The 22,080-nt window shown below is 38.4% G+C and overlaps 1 long non-coding RNA gene across 1 annotated transcript; it reads right to left on the bottom strand.

Annotated features, from left to right (window-relative positions):
• Positions 1 to 13,880: 13,880 nt before the first annotated feature.
• On the bottom strand, positions 13,881 to 19,701 carry LOC140232901 (uncharacterized). Its single transcript, XR_011901507.1, has 3 exons — positions 19,505 to 19,701; positions 16,696 to 16,793; positions 13,881 to 16,256 (listed from the first exon to the last, which is right to left on the bottom strand). It is a non-coding gene; the product is annotated as an uncharacterized lncRNA (long non-coding RNA).
• Between the last annotated feature and the right edge of the window lie 2,379 nt (positions 19,702 to 22,080).

Raw genomic sequence — 22,080 nt, 5'->3', positions numbered from 1 at the left:
CAGATTGAGGGAGAGAGGGAGGGAGCGTAACAACAACAGCACATTCCTTGAACCTTTCAGGACATATAAGCTGGACTTGATTATCTTTTTCTTCTGAAGTGGGGAAAAAGAAGAAGTCTGCATTTCAAGATTTTTGATAGTGAGAAACACAGCGAGCAAAATTAAGAAATACAACTATCAAGAACATAAATAGAAAAACGCGTTACTTGGGAACTATGCACACAATCTCTTGAAACTAATGTGAGTTTGCATTTTATTGATATTGGTACACCCGAACTTGTGAGGAATGTCAAAAAGATCATTCACAAAACACAATTCCATTGAAAGATCCTTGATGATTTTATTTTGCTGTGGCTGTCAATGGTGGCACTTCTATGATTGGCAATATTCAAAACTGCCGGGGAAAACCGCAAATTCCCGCGCTTTTTGTCCGGCCTTTACTTAGCCCAAACAGGCACCTGCTTTTTATTTCCTCATCGTGCTCATTATACAAGATAACGCTCGTTCTCATGCATTCCCCTGCAACCGCCCATTGAAATATAAAGCTGTAGTATTCGTCTGAATACGGTCACTGCTACACGAATCGGTAAGTTCGACGCATTAGACATAGCATATGCTAGGTTTTGCTTTTCGACATTTTTTTGATAATAAATAGTGATTTATGATACATCTGTACATGTATCTCCTGAACATTACTACTTTACTCTTTCATGTCGCATTTTTATGTCGTATTTCGTTTCTATACACTAACCACAAGGCTTGCAGTTGATCCTGTTACGGAGCCGCCTTAGCTCTCATGTGTTTTGTTTTAAAGTGTGTTTTGTTTTAAAGTGTGTTTAAGTCAAATTCGGCTGAAAACACCATAAATAACAGCAATTAGAGTCTGAAACTTGCTCCAGTATTTTGTCACCGTACATGATAAAACCAAAATAAAAAGGTTCGTCATTCAAAGGTATATTATGTGAGGTAAAGTGAAATATTGTAAAAAGTGATTATGTGTACTCCATCGAGATTAAAAGTTCTTAACCCAACAGAAATGATGGAACCTCTATACGCCTAGAAATGGTACTTCGGAGAATATTAAGGACCTTTGAAGTTTATGGCTGATTCCAAGTACTCAGGTCACCCTTCACTTTGTATGATGTATGATTCCATAGCAAACACTGTGACGGGATTTCAGATTAATCTGACACTAATTGGTACAAGGAGTGTTCATTCCTTGTGCCTTTTACATTAATGATCTTCATGTCAACTGTTCTTTCTCTGTTACAGTACTCGTGACACATTTTTACCAAGTGATCGATGAAATTTGTATTTTTGTTGTCTTCCTTTGTTCGAATCAGTAAATTTCATGGAAGAAATGAAAACAAACACGCTCGCAATTACAAGAAAAAAGACTCACCTTTTAGCCAAAAAAAAAAAACAACAACCAAAAAATAGACCTAAAAAGAAAGTAACAACGAACAAACAAACAAACCAAAATTGCACAATGGCCGAAATTGATACTTGGACTTTGTATCCCCTTTTTATCTATCACCCCGTCCTTTCTCCCTAAACTTTTTGGGGCTCTTACTTGGTGCTACCCATTCCCATTTAACCTATCTATTCGTTAGCGTCACAGTAGGCCTAATAATGCTCACAACTGCCGTATTGCTTCATTGCTTCAGGACCGCTGACAACAGAGAATTAGCTTCGCAAGCCGTAACAGCGTGAATAATTGATTAAAAGATCCACAACATGGGTAAGAATAAAACTCTAGATAAAGACCTAGATGATAACATCGAGGACGATTCCGATGAAGAAGACATCGAAGACGATGACGAAACGGATGAAAACGGTGACGAAATAGATGAGGACGAGGATGACGATGAGGACGCCGCGAGGACGAGGATGGCGACGAGAACGAGGAAGAAGACGAGGATGAGGACGAGGATGACGAAAACGAATGCGATGACGAAACGGAAGAAGATGAAACTGACGAGGATGAAGCTGAGGACAAATAACAGAACGAAAGCGACAATGGGGGCGATTCCCAAGTGGAAGATAATAAAGCAGAATACGAGAGGAACCATCAAAAGAGGCAACCTTTCATACCGCAAGGTTAGTGATGAGGTTGAAGAAGAAGAAGAAGAAGAAGAAGAAGAAGAAAGAAGTTTATCGTTGATAGTCCTTACGACACAATGGTGAATGACAGCCGTGAAATTGGCTAAGGCCCCCATCTCACTAGGAAGGCGACCATGGCGATCTGTGACGATTTAACAAATCGTGGCGCGATCGCCGTCCGTCTCTATTTTTGGCCTCCGGGGCGATTACACTACGGTTTCTTCACGCTCAACCTGCGCTGTAGGCGATAGCGCCACGATGATAATACGACTCTGCCACGTTGTTGCCGCATTTCCAGGCCGACGAGACGCGCTGCTTCTGTGATCGAACCGCCTGTGTTGCGATATTCGTATGCTAATCAAGACCTCGCTATCGCATAGTCAAGGCGCAGGGACCCAGAAAAAATGACTTCGTTCAGCCCACCCCGCAGAAAAGGTTTGACTGCATGGGGTGGTCGGTTGGACCCTCTGGAACACCCCTAGGTAGTATGTGACTCCAAATTGTGGTATCAATAAAATTTTACAGGCCACTTTAAGTTGCGACAAGACCTTATTCTTTGAGAAGGAGTCTGCGCACGCTAAGACTACTACACGTACCACCAGCCCTGCTACAGGCGCCAATACCAGTGGTGCGTGTAGTAGTCTTAGCGCATACAGACTTTTTAGGTCTCAAACGAGGGTTTTTGCCTGCAAACTAACATTTCATGCCAAGCTGGGGTCGGTGTAGTGTAGTTTCTAGACGTTTTTATTTCATGTTTATTTCTCCGAGTTGAAGTTAGCAGAGTGAGAGTACATACCCAGTGATTGCGACGCCACAACCGTTTTTTGTCGCAATCACTGGGTATGCACCCTCACTTGGATTAGCGCAATACAGCGGGCTTCTGCACAATACACAAGCTGCAACTAAGAGAAATAAAGACGAAATAAAAGCGGCTAGAAATTAAGACTAGGGTAAGTAATGCTTGTCGCTATTGGGGCACTGAAAATGACAAACTTATCACAGTTCTTGCACTTATTTCATGAAAAATTCATCAAAACTGCATAAAACTATATATTATGTACACGTTGCTAGAGATGTCAGCAAAACAGTGGGATTCATTGTAAGTTATAATATTGTGCATGGTAACCATGGTAACGGGATGCCTACAGGTGATTGGTAACCCCTCCCCCCCCAAAAAAAAAAAATATATATATATATACATTATATATATCTGGAATTTAGACAGATTTGTTTCTTTTGCCTTTCGTGCACATCACCCATTGTAGACCTACCTCAACACTGTTAAACTAGAACCGGAATTTGTCAACACTGACAAATTAGGTGAACCGATCTCTTCGAAAATCGATGATTTGAGTCCTGATCCCAATAGGCATGACCATACCGGTTTCATTTGTGTCGAGGAGACATTGGCCGTGTGATGTTTGGATTCTCATTTAGAAAAGGAAGTCAGATTTGCCATCTTTGGTACCGAATTCCGTATCCACTAACGAAGATACAGAATGAAGTATATTTGACATTTCACCCCACTTTGCACACCCAAGATGGCATCTGAGAAAAAACTGGTTATTTTGTGAAATGATCCTGGTAACGTGGTCTTTGTGTGTGCAAAATATTGGAAAGATAGGACATGTATTCACCAAGATACAGGATGATACATTTATGACCTTTGACCCTAATTTACCTACCCAAGATGGTGTTCGATCAAGTTGTTGTTACCTTATAAAATAATGTACGTCACATGAATTAAACATGTGCAAAATATGGGGGTACTAGGGAATGTCTTTCATGTGTTATTGCAAAGAAATTTGCAAAAAGAAAGAAATATGAAAATACATCGAAGCTAAGCTTCAATTTAAGCGAAGTTTTTCGACGTGATTTCGACGTCTATGAAAAAAAAGGAGGACACATTAACGATAACACATATTAAAATCTGGGAGAAATTCACCATAGGATAAGTGAGATAGTGCTCGATAAAGACAGTCATGTTAATTTTCATTTCAAGAAAAACTGCACGCCTATAGAGATAACTCGCAAATGGATCAAATTTGACAAGGTTACCTTCAATCTATTTTTACGAGGTGAAGACTTCATCCAGCCAAATTTTTGATAATTAAAACTGATAGAGTATTAAATAAGCTACAGCATACTGAAATCTGGGTGAAAATTGGCCAAGGATAAGTGAGATACGCTCGAGTAAACTTGAAATTTGATGACGTCATTTTGAAAATTTACTTTTTTTATTTTATTAAGAAATTTGATATCTTTTCATCATTTTTCCAGCATTGCCAACCCATGGAATGACATGTACAACTCATCAGCTTTCAAAATATGTAAAGAAAATGGGGGGTCATTGTCCATCCTGGCGAGTAAATTCGGATTTAAAATTGGAGGTTTTTTGGCATTGTTGCACTGTATATCGCCATTGACGCGCGCGCGGATTTTCAACTTTGACGGGCCCGTATGACGTCATATTGAGTCGGATTGACTTGAAACTTGGTAGAAATATTCCTTGACATTTCAGGCATCCAATCTTTGTAAAAAAGTGGAAATTTCTATTGCATATGAGCTGTACGTGCGTATATGCGCGCGCGCGTACACGTCCGTCCAATTTTTTCAATTTTTCAAAAAATGCTCCAAATGGTCTGAAACGTGTGCAAAAAAAATTTGAGCTCGATTTGAGCACAAAAATATTTCAACGCGCGCGTACGCGCGCGTTTTAAGAGAAAATATGAATTTTGAGAATATGAGTAGAATGCGCATAACTTGAAATATAGGTTACGTAAATTTCATTGAAAAATTCCATTCCATTGATGAGATATGATTGAGAATGTGTTTTCATATAATGACGTCATAGTGACGTCACGGTCGACTGATCACTATGATTTAATTAGACCCGTCGTCTTTGGGACACGATACATATATGGTATAAGTTTGAAATTGATAGGAAGAACACTTTCTGAGCTAATCGATACACAAATTTTGTCCAGAAATAAAGAAGAAGAAGAACCTACAAAGAATCCGTACAGATACAGAAGGTGATCCGAGAGGATACTCGGATCACCTAATTAGCCTGGATAAAAGGGAAAAGACGCCCAATAGTTTTCCCTCATTGTCTCCTTAGCTTTAATTCATTACTGCACGTTTTGATACAAATTTACATATCATGATTTTTATGCCTCCGCTACGAAGTGGCCGGAGGCATTATGTTTTCGGGTCGTCCGTCCGTCCGTCCGTCCGTCTGTCTGTCCGTCCGTCCGTCCGTCCGTCCGTCCGTACGTCCGTCCGTCCCGTTTTGTTTTTGTCGATATCTCAAGAACCGTGTGGTGGTTTTACATCAAACTTGGTATGAGGGTATATCCTTGGGGGATAATACTTTGTGTGGATTTTAGGGTCACTGGGTAAAAGGTCAAAGGTCACAGGTTATTTTGTGAAATTTCATGTTTTTCTCCATATCTCGCAAATGGTTCAAGGTGTCTTCATGGAACTTAGTATATTACTGCTTGTACCGATGGGCAATGATTATCTAGGGAAGTTTGGGGTCATGGGTCAAAGGTCAGGGGGGTCAAAGGTCAAGGTCAACTCCTCAAAATATCACTACTTTCCTTAAAATGCAATATGCCTGAAGGTTTTTTTTTTTTTTAACTTGATGTATGGCATGCATTACCCAATATATATTTTTGGGGAAGTTTCTTGCCGAAAGGTCAAAGGTCAAAAGGTAAAAGGTCAAGTGAAAGTGCTAAATTGCACTTTTTCCTCCATATCTCGAAAGTAACTCAAGGTATCATCATGAAACTTACATATTTATGCATGTTCAACCTAACAGTGATTCTCTTTGGAACTGTGAGGTCAAAGGTCAAAGGCCAGGTTTAGATAAACGCTATTTTCCCATTTGATACTGAAATTATGCTTTTTCTCAATACCTTGAAAATTACTCAATGCATAAACTTATAAAAGGGTCAAAAGTCAAGTAAAAATCATCAGTTCCCCAAATACCTGCACTCTGACATTTTAATCATTCATCCAATTGAACCTAGTTCTAGGAAAGTGAACATTCAGCACATTTTGTGTCAAACCTGTCATTTTAATATTTTGCCACTTGTGTGAAACTGTCATCACACATTGTCAAGACATTGTACTATAGACCTATTAGGAGAACCATGCATTATGGCGGAGGCATATCAGTAGCCGTAGCGATATATCTAGTTTCATTTTATATATATATATATATATATATATACATATATATATAGATATATATTTACAAAAGCTAACGAACACAAAAGTACGTTTAATTCTTTGGTATCCAGTATGTATTCCTTCTTTACAAAGAAATTTATCTGCATTCTTGAATAAACTTCCTTTAAGAACATGAACAATTATTGCTTTCCTCTGCTCTCTTCCAGGATTGTTTTGCATAACCATCGCTCTGTTAATGCTCAAAAAAGCTAACATTAGAATATAATTGGCTTTGCTCTCTGTATTCACCTATATTTTTAAGGGAAATTTGTGTCCATACATTACTAAAAACTACATTTGCCTATGTACTTTGAAGTCAAATTTGTGTTGAAAGTACGACGGATGCAACTTTTTCATGCATTTTACTATTCGAAAATGATATCTTTCTTTCAATGGCCGTTTATTATGCCTTTGTTTACAAATATTGCTGTAACTTGAGAATGCTTCAGTATATTCTTCACATAAGTTGTACACAAAATATGCAAAAGGAAGGACATGCTCATTGAGCTTTTTGAAATTATGGGCTTTAGTTTTTGAGTTATTGACAGCTGAATCATGATTGGATAATACTAGTTGCCTTGGCAGCAGAAGATTTTTTTATTTTTTTTTTTTACAATAGTCAATAAAAATTAATTTTTTTAATTGCAACTATAAAAATAAAAAAATCAAAGTTTGCAGCAGTAGGAGGAATTTTGGGGGTTACCAGTCACCTGTAGGCATCCGGTTACCATGGTAACCACGTATAATATTATAACTTACATTGAATCCTACTGTATTGCCGACATCTCTAGCAACGTGTACATATAAAGTTTTATGCAGGTTTGATGAATTCTTCATGAAATAAATGCAAAAACTGTGATAAGTTTGGTATTTTCAGTGCCCCAATAGCGACAAGCGTTACCGACCCTAGTCTTTATTTCTAGTCGTCTTTATTTCGTCTTTATTTCTCTGAGTTGCAACTTGTGTATTGGGCAGAAGCCCGCTGTATTGCGCTAAGCCGGGTGAGGGCACATACCCAGTGATTGTGATTCGGGCGTGGCAATCACTGGGTATGCGCTCTCACTCTGCTTACTTCAACTCGGAGAAATAAAGACGAAATAAAAACGTCTAGAAACTACACTATATCGACCCCCAGCTTGGTTTGAAAAGTTAGTTTGCAGACAAAACTACGGAAGCTTAAAAGTGCCAACCAGATGACGAGATAAGAAGACGAGAAGACAGGTTAAATACCGAGAAGCCGAGTTATTGCAACTCGGCAAGTCGACTTGATTGGATCAAGAAGACAAGATGACAAGTTGTTGAAACTCGGTAAGTCGACTTGCTTTGGACAAGAAGTCAAGATGACAAGCTGTTGAAACTCGGCAAGTCGACTCGTTTGGGACAAGAAGTCAAGATGACAAGTTGTTGAAACTCGGCAAGTCGACTCGTTTGGAACAAGAAGACATGATAACGAGTTGTTGAAACTCGGTAAGTCGACTCGTTTGGGACAAGAAGACATGATAACGAGTTGTTGAAACTCGGAAAGTCGACTTGCTTTGGACAAGAAGTCAAGATGACAAGTTGTTGAATCTCGGCAAGTCGACTTGCTCGGGACAAGAAGTCAAGATGACAAGTTATTGAAACTCGGAAAGTCGAATCTTCTTGGACAAGAAGACATGATAACGAGTTGTTGAAACTCGGAAAGTCGACTTGCTTTGGACAAGAAGTCAAGATGACAAGTTGTTGAAACTCGGCAAGTCGACTCGTTTGGGACAAAAGGAAATGATAACGAGTTGTTGAAACTCGGAAAGTCGACTTGCTTTGGACAAGAAGTCCAGATGACAAGTTGTTGAAACTCGGCAAGTCGACTTGCTCGGGACAAGAAGTCAAGATGACAAGTTATTGAAACTCGGCAAGTCGACTCGTTTTGGACAAGAAGACATGATAACGAGTTGTTGAAACTCGGAAAGTCGACTTGCTTTGGACAAGAAGTCAAGATGACAAGTTGTTGAAACTCGGCAAGTCGACTCGTTTGGGACAAGAGGACATGATAACGAGTTGTTGAAACTCGGCAAGTCGACTTGGTTGTGACAAGAAGTCAAGATGACAAGTTGTTGAAACTCGGCAAGTCGACTCGTTAGGGACAAGAAGTCAAGATGACAAGTTGTTGAAACTCGGCAAGTCGACTCGTTAGGGACAAGAAGTCAAGATGACAAGTTGTTGAAACTCGGCAAGTCGACTTGTTTGTGCCAAGAAGATATGATAACGAGTTGTTGAAGCTCGACAAATCGACTTGCTTGGGACAAGAAGTCAAGATCACTATCATCCTTCAAATGCAAATCAAGACAGTATTTATTGAATAATTACGCTACATCAGCTCATTGAAATTCTGTTTTGTGCTGTCCAGGACTATCCCGTTATACTGTACTCCAGGGTTGCCGTCATGTTAAACCAGACTTTAAGAGCCCAGCTGTTTGCGCCCTTAAATTCTATCACTGTGTTTATGTATATTTTTCCTTCTTTAAAGATAGCTGGGACGAGAACAGCTGCTATTTCACATTCTCACTGCACTGCAACTGGTTGTTGAATGTCTTTTTTTTTAATGGATTTGCAGGTGCATGTGTTCCCTTCTTAATACACGCAATGTACACATTTCTAATACTGTCTGAACGTTATCATTGTTATTATAACTATATTAAGTCATATTGTATTGCCAGAACGACAATGGTTCATCCGCCTATATACAGCATGTGGCTTTTCCGACCCCTAACCTGCACTAGAGAAGAATTTGCTATATAACTGTATATTTGAAGAGTTTGTTTGCAAAAACCGATAAGTCCATACTTGTCAAATGGAGGTATTTGCGATTGCAGGTCAAGAAAAATAAAGAGAATAATAAGAAAATGTTTGCTTCTTTCGACCATAACTTCAAAAATGTACCTTTATGTGTAGTGACCAATATATCATTTAAAAGGTATTATTTTGTATTCTATGACAGATACCGTACTTCAAAATCTTCAAAAATGGACTTATCGGTTTTTGCAAACAAACTCTTCATTTGTACTTTTTTATTTTGTTTTTCTCTTATGTTCCGATCATTGTTGTATCCGTGCTCCCCTTCTCAATCTTAAACTCGTTTTTAACCGGGACATACGCTCAACAAGCTCGCTTTTAAGTAGGTTCCTTCATATTTCTTTAGCATTCATTCACAGATTCCAAACTTAACAGATCGACCACTATTATGTTTTACATATTTGCAATATTCTATGTATGTCATGTATTTCATTCAATTTTGTTATATTTGATGTAATTTTTCATCGAGAAATATGAAAATAAATTGAAAATGAAATTGAAATTGAAAGATGACAAGTTATTGAAACTCGGCAAGTCGACTTGGTTGGGACACAAAGACATGATAACGAGTTGTTGAAACTCAGCAAGTCGACTCGTTTTGGACAAAAAGATATGAAAATGAGTTGTTGAAACTCGGGAAGTCGAGTTGTTTGGGAAAAGAACACATGATAACGAGATGTCGACTTGCTTGGGACAAGACGTCAAATGGCAAGTTGTTGAAACTCGGCAAGTCGACTTGTTTTGGACGAGAAGACAAAATGCCGAGTTGTCAAAACACGACAAGTCGACTTGTTTTGGAAAAGAAGACAAATTGGTTAGTTAGTGGAACAGAAAAGTCGACTTGTTGCGGACAAAAAGACAAGTCAACGAGTGGTTGGAATTTGTTTAGGACAAGAAATCAAGGTGACAAGTTGTTTATCGACATTTGGGGTCTAGGAACACTACCTCCTGGAAAACTACCTCACCACCCCTTTGATCTGGATAACTATCCCCGGATAACTACCCCCGGATAATTACCCCCGGGATAACTACTCCTGGATAACTATCCCACAGATGACTACCCCCAGATACTGTAGCACTATCAAATAAAACATCATCACAACAACAACAACAACAACAAAAAAGCAGTGAATTCAAAGACAAATACAACTTAAACAATCACTGAATATTTCCGATGCCCCACCCTGACCCGATGGTGTTAGCTCATCCAGCAAAACTGGTAATTGGATTTATGTTCTTTCAGAAAAAAAAAACCAAACAAACTTGTCATTATAGTACCACCCAACGGCAACACATTGCCCTACGATGATCAAAGATATGTTCAGTTTATTTAGAAATGATTGTCCTCACCAAAATCTCAATGCATAAACCTGACCAATGAAGCAAAACACTGGTATTTTTTTTCCTGAAAAATACTGTTTCCGTGACAACACAGTGTTTAACACCGACAAAATTAATGACGAAGGTTGCACTACGATCGGGATAACTACTTCCCGCATTAGTACCCCTGGTATAACAACTACTACCCGATAGATACCCTAGGGATTTACCACTGCAATCTTCCACTTTCCCAGCGCAGTTACCCTCCAGGGCAATCGCAGGGCTAGCCCCGAACAACTTACCTCCAGGGCTATTCCCGATAGGGCAACTCATGGGCGTCACCAGGGGGGGGGGGGTGCGCTGGGTGCGAACGCACCCCCTTCAGAACCTAAAAAAAAAAATGTTTATCCAAAAAAAAAAAATGCTTCAGTCTGCGAGCGACCTCAACGCCGGGCGCTAAATAAGTGTTTTGTTTTTTGTTTTTTTCTTATTCAATTTCTATTTTTATTTTGCACCAGGGAAAAAAACCAAAACAAAAAACAAAAAACAAAAAAACAAAAACAAAAACAAACAAAAACAAAAACAATCGCACCCCGGATCTGGCAGCACTGATGCATTATACATACAGTGTTTACTATCTATCGACCGTACTGTATACGTAATATTTCATTCATTGTGCAACGGATTATCAATTCAGAAAAAGCAAAAGCTCCATCGCATGGGAGGAAGATACCCCGCCCACCCCCTCCCCCGTTATAGGTCTCCAATCAGTGGCGTAACTGGGGTGGGGGGGGGGGGGCACGTGCCCCCCCCCCCAATCCGCTAGTAAAAAAAAAAATATATATATATCAAAATGGTAATTCGAGGGTTAGTAAACTGCTTTTGAAATTGACATGAAAGGGTGAGCAAGAAATTATTTTTTTTTTCTCTAAGATTTCTTTTAACCATAATTAAAGAGGCATCAAAGTATTTAGTGTGAAACATTGTTCAAAAAGCCCGGAGCCGACAAAAGATTGTGATTCATCGTGATTCCTGGTTGGCATTCTGAATGATAGGCAGGATGGAGCAGTGTACTCAGAACATCCGAACGGCAAAGAGTAGCTGTAATGTTGCGCAATGTGATGTAGAATTACATCTCTGTACCTTGCACTTCGTTATATCAAAGCTAGATCACTGATTGTTGCTTTACATACTATAGTCTAAGATGCCTTGCATTGCCAATAATAAGACTTGACGGGCTATTTCCCAACTTTCCCGACACACACAAACACAAACGATTAGGGGATGCTCTAAAGTGCAGATTTTGGACATCCTTCCCCTGCTTCGTCACTTCAACGCCCCGTCGCTGGTCATACCTCCCCCAATCATGAACAATGAACCGACATCCTTGACTACCAGTGGCGCACCGCCCCCCCCCCTTAATTTCCAAAGCGAAAACAACATATTTATAGCTAAAAACGGCAGTTTTTGGACTGTTTATGTCAGAATTTTCACTCTCACTCGCTCTGCTAGCTCGTATTTAATCGCTCTGCCATTCTCCTGATGTTGCTGCCAGTATTAAATTGCCAGCAGTTGCACCCGGTGCGCCCCCTTAATTTCCAAAGCGAAAAGGATAGCTACAAACGGCAGTTTTTAGACTGTAAAATGTCAACATTTTCAAGCTCGCTCGCATTTTAATCAATTCAATTCAATTCAAACTTTATTTCATTTTTCGAAAAGAACATAAACATTTCACTTCCTTTGGTAACATAGAATAAGGACCAGGTTGCATAATCAAAACAAAGTAAATTGAGAAAACATAATTGTGGAACCTTGGGGTATTAACAGAAACGTTGTAAGGAAAATTGATTGACTGAAGTGATACAGACGATATAATCGTTATGCCATTCTCCTGATGTTGCTGCCAGTAATTGCCAGCAGTTGCGCCCTGTGCGCCCCCCCCTTATTTTCCAAAGCGAAGAAATATAGCTACAAACGGAAGTTTTTTTTTTTACAGTAAATTGTCAAATTTTTCAAGGTCGCTCCCTCCGCTAGCTCGCATTTAATCGTTATCCCATTCTCCTGATGTTGCTGCCAGTAATTGCCAGCAGTTGCACCCGGTGCGCCCTGCTGAATTTCCAAAGCGAACAAATCGTCGGCATTACCACGAACCGACGCTATTTCGTTTTTGAGCGAAAATGCAGTTCTGAGAAAATCGCGTTTAAAGATCTCACAAGTTTTAGACAACGTTTTCAATGACTTTTCCTGTCTTGTGTGTGAAAATTTTGACAGGGTGATGAGAGTGGAAGTTATTCTTCCTATCCATAGTGTAATTTTAGTGTGAATTCAAAAAATTTACGATATTTCTGTCTTCAAACTCACTGCGTCGGTTCGTAAATCCATCGTTTCTTGCGCGCACCATAGGTTATGTACTTAAGCGCGGGTCCCACGAACCGACGTAAGTTGTATTACGCCGGTTCGTGAGACCCGCGCTGTAGGGCCTGTACAATAGGTAACGTGCAATACGCGTGTATCTACGAACCGTCGCTATTTCATTTTCGTATGTGTTTACATACAAATACTATTAGGGCTATACCTGCTTATCAACAATAACCTTATTAATTGAAATTAATTGTCATGTAATGATTGTTTTGATGATTACAATACATTTAGTGATAATTAAGATGATAATACAAGCCAGTTTCTCTTAATTGTTCTAAAAAGAGTGTTGTCATTGTTTTCATCTTCATTTAGTACACGCATGTATTGTTATTATAGCTGTGGTTGATCGTTCCAAAGATTTCTTTGCCCCCCCCCCCTTTTTTTGTGGATATATTATTATTTAACACTTTTGCATTTGGACATCTATGGTAATACATGTATTCGGTATACTGTGTTTCATATTTTTTTACTTTTTACCGTTTTTTTTTTTTTACTTAATTAACTTACTTTTTCATTTTTTCACATTATTTTTAATTCAAATTCGGTTCACTTCTTTCATAATACACTGTAATTATGAATGTTTGTTCTAAGATGAAGGATACCGCTAAATCTTGGGAAAAAGACGTGCCAGTCAGTAATAATTACTTGTATTTACTCATCTTTCATACTCATGCATGCACTCTGTTATTTCTTTCTCTGAAATAATATATTAATTTCTTTATTTCTTATTATTCCACATATTTGTGACATTTACTTTGTCACAATTTTTATCAGTGTCATTATTGTCATTTGGCTCGCATGCGAATTCACTCATAATTCCTCATTTTCCATCTTTCTCTTTCCTGCTCAACAGATTCTATGATAGCTGCACCTGATCATATAAAGACATAAACTCATCCTGCATGCACTCTTCGAAACTGATAAACTCCTAAAAATACATGAATATCAACACTATCAGAATTTCAAGCTTCATTTTAAATATATAATAATGGTCATGTTTTATTATGCCTTTTGCAGCAATATATTGAAGAGGTACATTATGTAATCGAAGAAACATAGGTCCTCAATAGAATATCAAATTTGAATTATTCAGAGATGAGTAATGACAATGGGAAGGATAACAATTGTGGAAGAGCTCCATAAATCAATACATATCCAATGGCAAATGGAGATGGAATCAAGATTCAAGAATATGTGTAATTCAAGTTCATTATTATATCAGTTCTTGTGTGTTCACAAAAAGAGGAACACAGTTCGAACATGCACACCAAATCTTACATCGTACATTTACATCTATAGAGTGCGGACGGAACATATACAAGAGAAAGAATAACATCCTCAAATTAATATATCCAGCATAACTACATGTATGTATATGACCACTCAAAGATGTTGCTGCATATGCATGAAGCTTGAGAGTGCTGCAACACCCATATGCTCAGATAAAAACTTGATGTATATCATACAAAAGAGAAGAGGTACTGCATGTACATGTAGTTACACTATTCACAGGACAGTAGAGAAAAAGCACGAGAGAGGGAAATGGGTGTCTAAAATAGGTCGATGTAAGGAGTGCCAAGCCAATTAAGTCTCTAATAGAAGTCATACATATATAAGGAAACAAATTAATCACAACATAAATGATCATGCTCATGTTAACCAATAATTAGCATCTAAAAATGTGTGTAGAAAGCCCATAATATCAGCCTTTCGCCCCGAAGGCTTGTATTATGAGAAAAGAGAAATTTTGGCCGACCCCCCCCCTCCCTGTGAATCCTTAATCCACCAGTACTATAAACACATTCTGAGAATGTGTTTTAGTACATGTACTAGCAAATTCACAAGAGGGTTGGGGAAATTCAGCCAAAATTGTGTGTGGCTAAAATAATTAAAAAGAAAGGTCATCAGCAAAACTACGGGGTGGATGCAGACGAATTTTCATGTGATGACTAAAAAATATGCAGCTAAAGGAAAAAAAAAAGACGGCGGAGAGGGGCCAAGGCTAATTTGACTCCCCTCCCCCCCCCCCACCAAAAAACAAACAAACAAACACCACTGTTTTACAGCACCTTTCAAGGACTCTTAATTTTTTGTTTGTTAAAAACAAACGTCTCGAAGTAAAGAATTCCATATTGTAGGCGAAATGTAGACCGATACAGTGTATAAAGTGTACATCCCAAGCTATTAAAGAAAAAAAAAACAGATTATGAATATCATTTAAAGTAAGAATTTCAGTGTGTTTAATCATCTTTAGTTGAGTTGCAAATGACATGTACATATTTAATAAGAGCAGTAAACTTCGAAGCGCCCCCAAGCCCTTCTATACTTAATTATTCATGTGTAAAGGTAGCGCCAGGGCACTCTGGTGGTCTAGTGGTTATGACGCTGGTCTAGTAATCCAGAGGTCGTGGGTTCGAATCCTGCTTGGGCTGCCTGTGATTTTTTTTTCACAGCAGCCTACAAACTGCACACTGCAGTTGCGTGCGTTACTACGGATGGAGACAAATGAATAATCTATTATTTTAATATACGATGTTTGACATCCTTATTGCAATCACTTTCTTTAATCGTGAATTTAGAGACATAATGAATTATTATTAAAAGAACTCAAATTTCTGTATTTTGTTGTGAGTTTGCATGGGAACATACACGTATCATAATTTACAATTTTAGTTAGATAAAGAACATCTTATAACAGAACAGTCTAGTGATGGTTGAATAATTATGTCAATTTGTGAAAAGTCCTATCATTTACATGGAGTGCATGTTCCCATGTTTATAAGAATCATACGTGACACATTCAAAGTGGGTTGAAGACAACAAAATAATAAATAAAAGAATAAAGGAGAATAGAACTTAATCTGATTACAGCATCATCTAAATATTGCCAATGTGCACTTAGAAATCTATCAAGATTTATCACAAGGTTATGATTACCACACAAAACCTTCAAGATTTATTATCATGAAATACATACCAATGAACACTTAAAAAAATCTAACGTTCCACATCCACATGAAGCTTTCCTTGATATAAATGTCTCTCTGTAGTGTTATTAAAGTGTAGCAAAATTGTAATTATGACATCACAGAATGGAATGCATTGTTTTCACCTTCAATCTTAGGATCTCCTTTCATGTTTCCACTTTACAATCACATTTCACTGTAGATATACCGTCCTTATGTTGTCGCCCTTCATCCCAATTTCTCCCTTCTATCCTATCTGTAGATTGTCTTCTTTCCTAAGCCATTGTATTCACATTCCTTGATGATCAGCACGATGCTGTACTTTTTTCTTCTTCTCTGAAACAGTCCAGCTCTTCGCTACTGCATGGCATCAGTCATCTGAAAGAAAAGACAGAAATTAAGAACTTTCGATTAAAATCAAACATCATGATACAAGATACAACTTTCATTTTGAGAAAAAGAAATCAGCCAACTTAACTGTAGTTGAAATTATTTTGCTCTATTTATTTAAACATAAAACAAAACGGTATACAGGATCAAAGAATGTCAAAAAAATACTGCTGTTTTTGATGCATATTCAAATTGTCTCGCCTTTTACATATTTTAATGATGCAAGATCTTATGTCTAGCACTTAGTAAGTCTCATGTAGAATTTAAATTATTATTCACATGAATAAATCTGCATGTCCTTGTAAACAAGGCATTGCTTTGAAAAAGCTGAATATTACTAATTGCATCTGGGAAAGAGTCTACGACAATCAAACTTGTTTATTATCAGAGACTTTAACATCTTAATAAGACCTAGACTCTACATTACCATTGTATTCACATCCGTTGGTGATATACACGACCCTGTACTTTTCCTTTTCTTTTCTGAGACAGTCCAGTTCTTCGCTACTACATGGCACCAGTCATCTGAAAGAAAAGAAAGAAATTAAGAACTTTTGATTAAAATCAAACATCATGGCACAAGATACAACTTTAATTTTGAGAAGAAAAAAAAATCAGCCAACAAAACTGAAGTTGAAATTATTTTGCTCTATTTATATTAAACATAAAACAAAATGGTAGGCCTATGCAGGATCAAAGAATGTCAAAAAATGCTGCTGTTCGTATTTGATGCATATTCAAATTGTCTCTTCATTTACACATTTTACTGATGCAAGATATTATGTTTAGCACTTGGTATGTCTCATGTAGAAATTGAATCATCATTCACATGAATATAAATCTACATGTATTTGTAAACAAGGCATTGCATTGAAATAGCTGAATATTACTACATGTACCTGCATTTGGGAAACAGTCTATGACAATCAAACCTGTTTCTTATCAGAGACTGTAACATCTTAATTAGACCTAGACTCTACATTATCATTCAGCTTTTAAAGGTATTAACCATTCACCTATAAAACACTGGCATTGTCATGTGCATCATATTTCTTTGATACTGCACATATTTTCATGAAGTCTGCACAAGAATGCAAATGAAACACGTCTGCTGTTTGGTATTTATGAAAAAAAAAATCACTAACCTGGAAGTCCTTGGCCTTAGAAATAACACGTGGCGAGTTAGTAGGAATTGACGTTAAAATAGAATAAGAATAGATCTACTAAATAGGCCTTTGCCTCATGAATGTCTGGTCTAATTATAGACTAAGTGAAGTCTAGACCTTTCACTTTTAAGTTACCAGTGGTTCACAAAATTTATATTATAGATCTAGACTACATCTAGATCTAGACATCTAATACTATTAGATCTTGGCAACTTTTGTCTTTGTGACACGAAATTAACACGTCACGGATGATATTGCGGCGATATCCAACAGGATGACAGTACCACTATTACTGACTCAGTAAGTTGACATAGATAACTAACATCAACTTGTTAACGTACGTTAGAGATGGCACCATATACAAAAGCCGGTGACACTGACACTGACAGATCGAACGACTACGTTTAGACTAACGTTAAAGAGTTAGACTCGCCATCTCAGTAAGTCGGCCAAAGACAAAGTCAATACAGGGCTAAGTCAGTGTTACTGTTATGTTAGGCCTAACAAATGTTAACGGTTACTCGGTTAGGTTAGGTTTACCAGAACTCAAGAGTCCTGATTAAATCAGTCGAGGGACATTTCTTAGAAGTCCTTCGATTCCAAGAATAAAAAGTGTGAAAGAACAAAGGGAAATAAGGAAAGAAGAAAGGACAAAAGATTATGTATGGCTGCTGTGGAAATCGACAGCGCCACTGTATCACTATCAATCAAGCGTAAATATATAAACGCCATTTGGTTGGGCCACATTCACAAGTTTTAGGGGAAAAAAAGCCCCACCGCTGTGCTTAGGTACTCCACTCGAACTAACGTTAGACATACACTACACACAGTACGGTACTAGGGCTGAATTCACAAGTATACTTTAACACTGCACTGTACAGGAAAGCCACCTAACCTGTAGAGTACTCGTAGTGTTTAGGTAGTATCACTAGACCACATACTGTCATAGATGACATCTACACCAACGCTGCACACTGGCACTGGTCCGACGGTCCCTGACCAGGAAAAATCACTGTTGGACACTGACCAGTAACTTTTTCAGGAATGGACCAGTAAAGATTGGGGGAAAAAATGGGTGGACTCTACCTACTATTACCACTAGTCTAGATGTAGATCTAGAGCTAGACTACCGGTACCGTGTACCGGTATGGCTCTGAACTGTGTTAATTTGACTTGGTCTTAGACTTCAGCTGATCTTAGTTTTAGTAACTGGTACCGGTATTACAAGTAAAGTCTTAACTTAGACTTAATAGTTAGACTTGAAAGTAAAAGTCTAACATGTCTAACTTTATTCTTTACTCTTCCTTTGAGTTTTACTGTTAGACTTTTTTTTTTGTTTAGTACGCCTACTTTGTCAATCTCATGATTTCATTTTCAACTCAAAAGTCAAGGCTTTAAATAGTGTCTTCGAGACTTTGAAATCTTGCAATCTGCATGTCTTGCAGTGCAAGACATGCAGATTGCAAGATTTCAAAGTCTCGAAGACACTATTTAAAGCCTTGACTTTTGAGTTGAAAATGAAATCATGAGATTGACAAAGTAGGCGTACTAAACAAAAAAAAAAAAGTCTAACAGTAAAACTCAAAGGAAGAGTAAAGAATAAAGTTAGACATGTTAGAGCTGCCAACTTTTGTAAAAGCCTTTCAGTACTATGATGGCTGATAATCAGTAATTTGCACCTTTTCTGAGTGAAAATCAGTAATCCTTAACAGTGTTACAGAATTTATCACAGACAATGATTTCTAAAATCAGTAATTTGCTTGTAACCTTCAGTATTCTTGTCCAATTTCAGTAGAAATTACTGAAAATCAGTACTAGTTGGCAGCTCTGTTGCACACAGACGTTACGACTACAGTACTCAGTAGTCTCAGAAGTAACGACATAAGTTGAAAAGAAACAATAAATAATATGATTTGGGATCTAATTTGAAATTGTATGGCGTTTACAGACTAGGCTTCATAAGCATCACGCGATTGAATACATGGGACTACACACTACCGCAATTAATGGTTATGGTAGTCCAACTGAAACTGTTATTTTGAGCATGATTTTAATAGGATTATAGCTTACCATTCACTTCACTCGTGGACAGTGGGCTGGCTTAGGCCGTCATTCATCTTTCAGAAGGTTTGGTTCTCACTCTGAGATCTGGATTAGGGCCAAAACCTAATTCTAGGCCAGTAAGTTGAACAAAGCTCAAAGTAACGCAACTGCGACAGTTCGTGAAACCCGCATTGCTCTTCACCGTAGCAATTCGGGTTTTACGAACCGGCGTATCTTTCGTGCGTCGGTTCGTGAAACTCCTTTTTCTCAATTTCTCGATATTTCGAGTACCGTCGTTTTTTTCTTTCTTTGATAAAATTAAGAATAATTAATTTTGCGATCTAAAATTTTGGGATTCGGTAGAGTTTTGAAAGCACTTTCATTTGGTACCAATATCTCGATTTTGAAAATTTTGACCAAAATCGAAATAGCGTCAGTTCGTGAAAACGCCGACGAAATATAGCTACAAACGGTAATTTTTTGACTGTAAAATGTCAACATTTTCAAGCTCGCTCGCATTTAATTGCCTTGCCATTCTCCTGATGTTACTGCCAGTAATTGCCAGCAATTGCGCCCTGTGCCCCCTCTTAATTTTCAAAGCGAAAAGATGCGTAGCTAAAAACGGCATTTTTTTTTAAATTGTGAAATGCCAACATTTTCGAGCTCGCTCGCTTCTCTCGCTTGCATTTAATCGTTGTGCCGTTCTCCTGACGTTGCTGCCAGTAATTGCCAGCAGTTGCACCCGGTGCGCCCCCCCCCCCTTAATTTCGAAAACGAAAAAATATAGATACAAACGGCAGTTTTGTTACTGTGTCAAAATTTTCAAGCTCACTCGTTCTGCTCGCTCGCATTTAATTGTTTTGCCATTCCCCTGATGTTACTGCCAGTAATTACCAGCAGTTGCGCCCTGTGCGCCCCCCTTAATTTTCAAAGCGAAGAAATGTAGGTACAAACGGAAGTTTTTGGACTGTAAATTTGTCAAAATTTTCAAGCTCTCTCGCTCCGCTTGCTCACATTTAATCGTTATGCCATTATCCTCATGCTGATGCCAGTAATTGCCAGCAGTTGCGCCCGGTACGCCCCCCCCCCCTTCATTTCCAAAGCGAAAAAATATAGCTACAAACCGCAGTTTGGGATTGTAAAATATCAAAATTTTTAAGCTCGCTCGCTCCACTCGCTCGCATTTAATTGTTATGCAATTCTCCTTTTTTTTTCTTTTTACAAAAAGTCCCTCCGTGGAAGGGGTATCCCCCTCCTACACCCTCTCCCGCTCGGTTGCTTCGCTCCCTCGCCGAAGATCTCACATCGTCACATCATGTATCCCCGTAATAGTCCTTCATTTATTATTTTCATTTTCAGTATGCTCTATAAACGCGACTTTTACACTCTTGTTTTTACAAAAAGTTCCCACTGTGGGAGAGGGTATCCCCCTCCCACACCTTCCGCACTGAAGGAGCGAAATTGATCATCGTCGAGGATCTCACACCGTCACATAATGTACCCCCGTATAGTCCTTCATAGCGAAAGATTCGTGTATGTATACAATCACATGTATATACATAATATGTGTAAATGTACATGATGACACAGGATCCAATAAATCAAATTAAAAAAAAAAAATCTCACAGTTTACATTTACTGTCAAAACGCACCCCCCTCCCCTTGAAAAAAAAAATGCTGGTGACGCCCCTGCAACTCACCCTCTCCCCCGAAAACATCCGCCGTCCCCGGATAAATACCACCAGGACAATTTTCGCAGGGCAACTACCCACCAGATAAATATCACCCAGTTGATTACTCCCTCTAGGGCTTTCCCACCAATCCTGATAGCCTACAACTATTACCTCTGGATATCAAACTTCTTACCCTCCAGGCCAATTCACCAGAACAATTCCCTATCGGGCATCCCCCGAACCCACGGCCCACGACAACTACTCAGAGGCAGGCAGTGATGAAATGTCATGCAGTACCCCATGAATATGTCTACTTATGGGCCCACATATTTTACCTTTATTTCATAAATTAATGAGTACATTACTGCATATATTTTGAAAATTCTTATCACCGCCTCCAGATGTGTCTAGGAGAATTTCGATGCTATTTTCTGTTTATACCGTATCTGGTAGTCCGGCAGCCAAAAGCCATTTTTTGACCGAAGTACTTTTTCTCTGATGATTATTCATCTTTTGGGTCTTTTCAAAGGTATTCAGGTGGTTGTGGAGCTCTCACCCTTGGGCAATTTTGATTATTCAAAATGGCGTCCAACATGGCCGCCACACAACCCTCAATATAGGAAAATGTATGTAATCATGTGTTTTAAATGCTACTATATCAACGTTTGGATTGGAGCATTTGTCCAAAGGTCCAATAACTTGAACAAGATATATTTGACATTTTTTGCTGCAGGACAGTTGCCACGGTAAGCATTGAATTAGCTTAAAATCCCTAAAATGTACAATATAAATACAAAATGATATGGAATCGGGTTTGTGTGTGTGGTGAGGGACATGTTGACCAGAATGTTTGGCAGAAATTCGTAGAAACTATTTTACCTAAAGGACCTGAGTAGATTGTTGCCATGGATACTTGCTCTTTGGCTGGTT

This window comes from Diadema setosum, chromosome 9, assembly GCF_964275005.1.
Source record: "Diadema setosum chromosome 9, eeDiaSeto1, whole genome shotgun sequence".
In the NCBI taxonomy this organism is placed as follows: domain Eukaryota; kingdom Metazoa; phylum Echinodermata; class Echinoidea; order Diadematoida; family Diadematidae; genus Diadema; species Diadema setosum.
The sequence above is the reverse complement of the archived record's forward strand: the minus strand, read 5'-3'. Positions and strand labels throughout refer to the sequence as shown.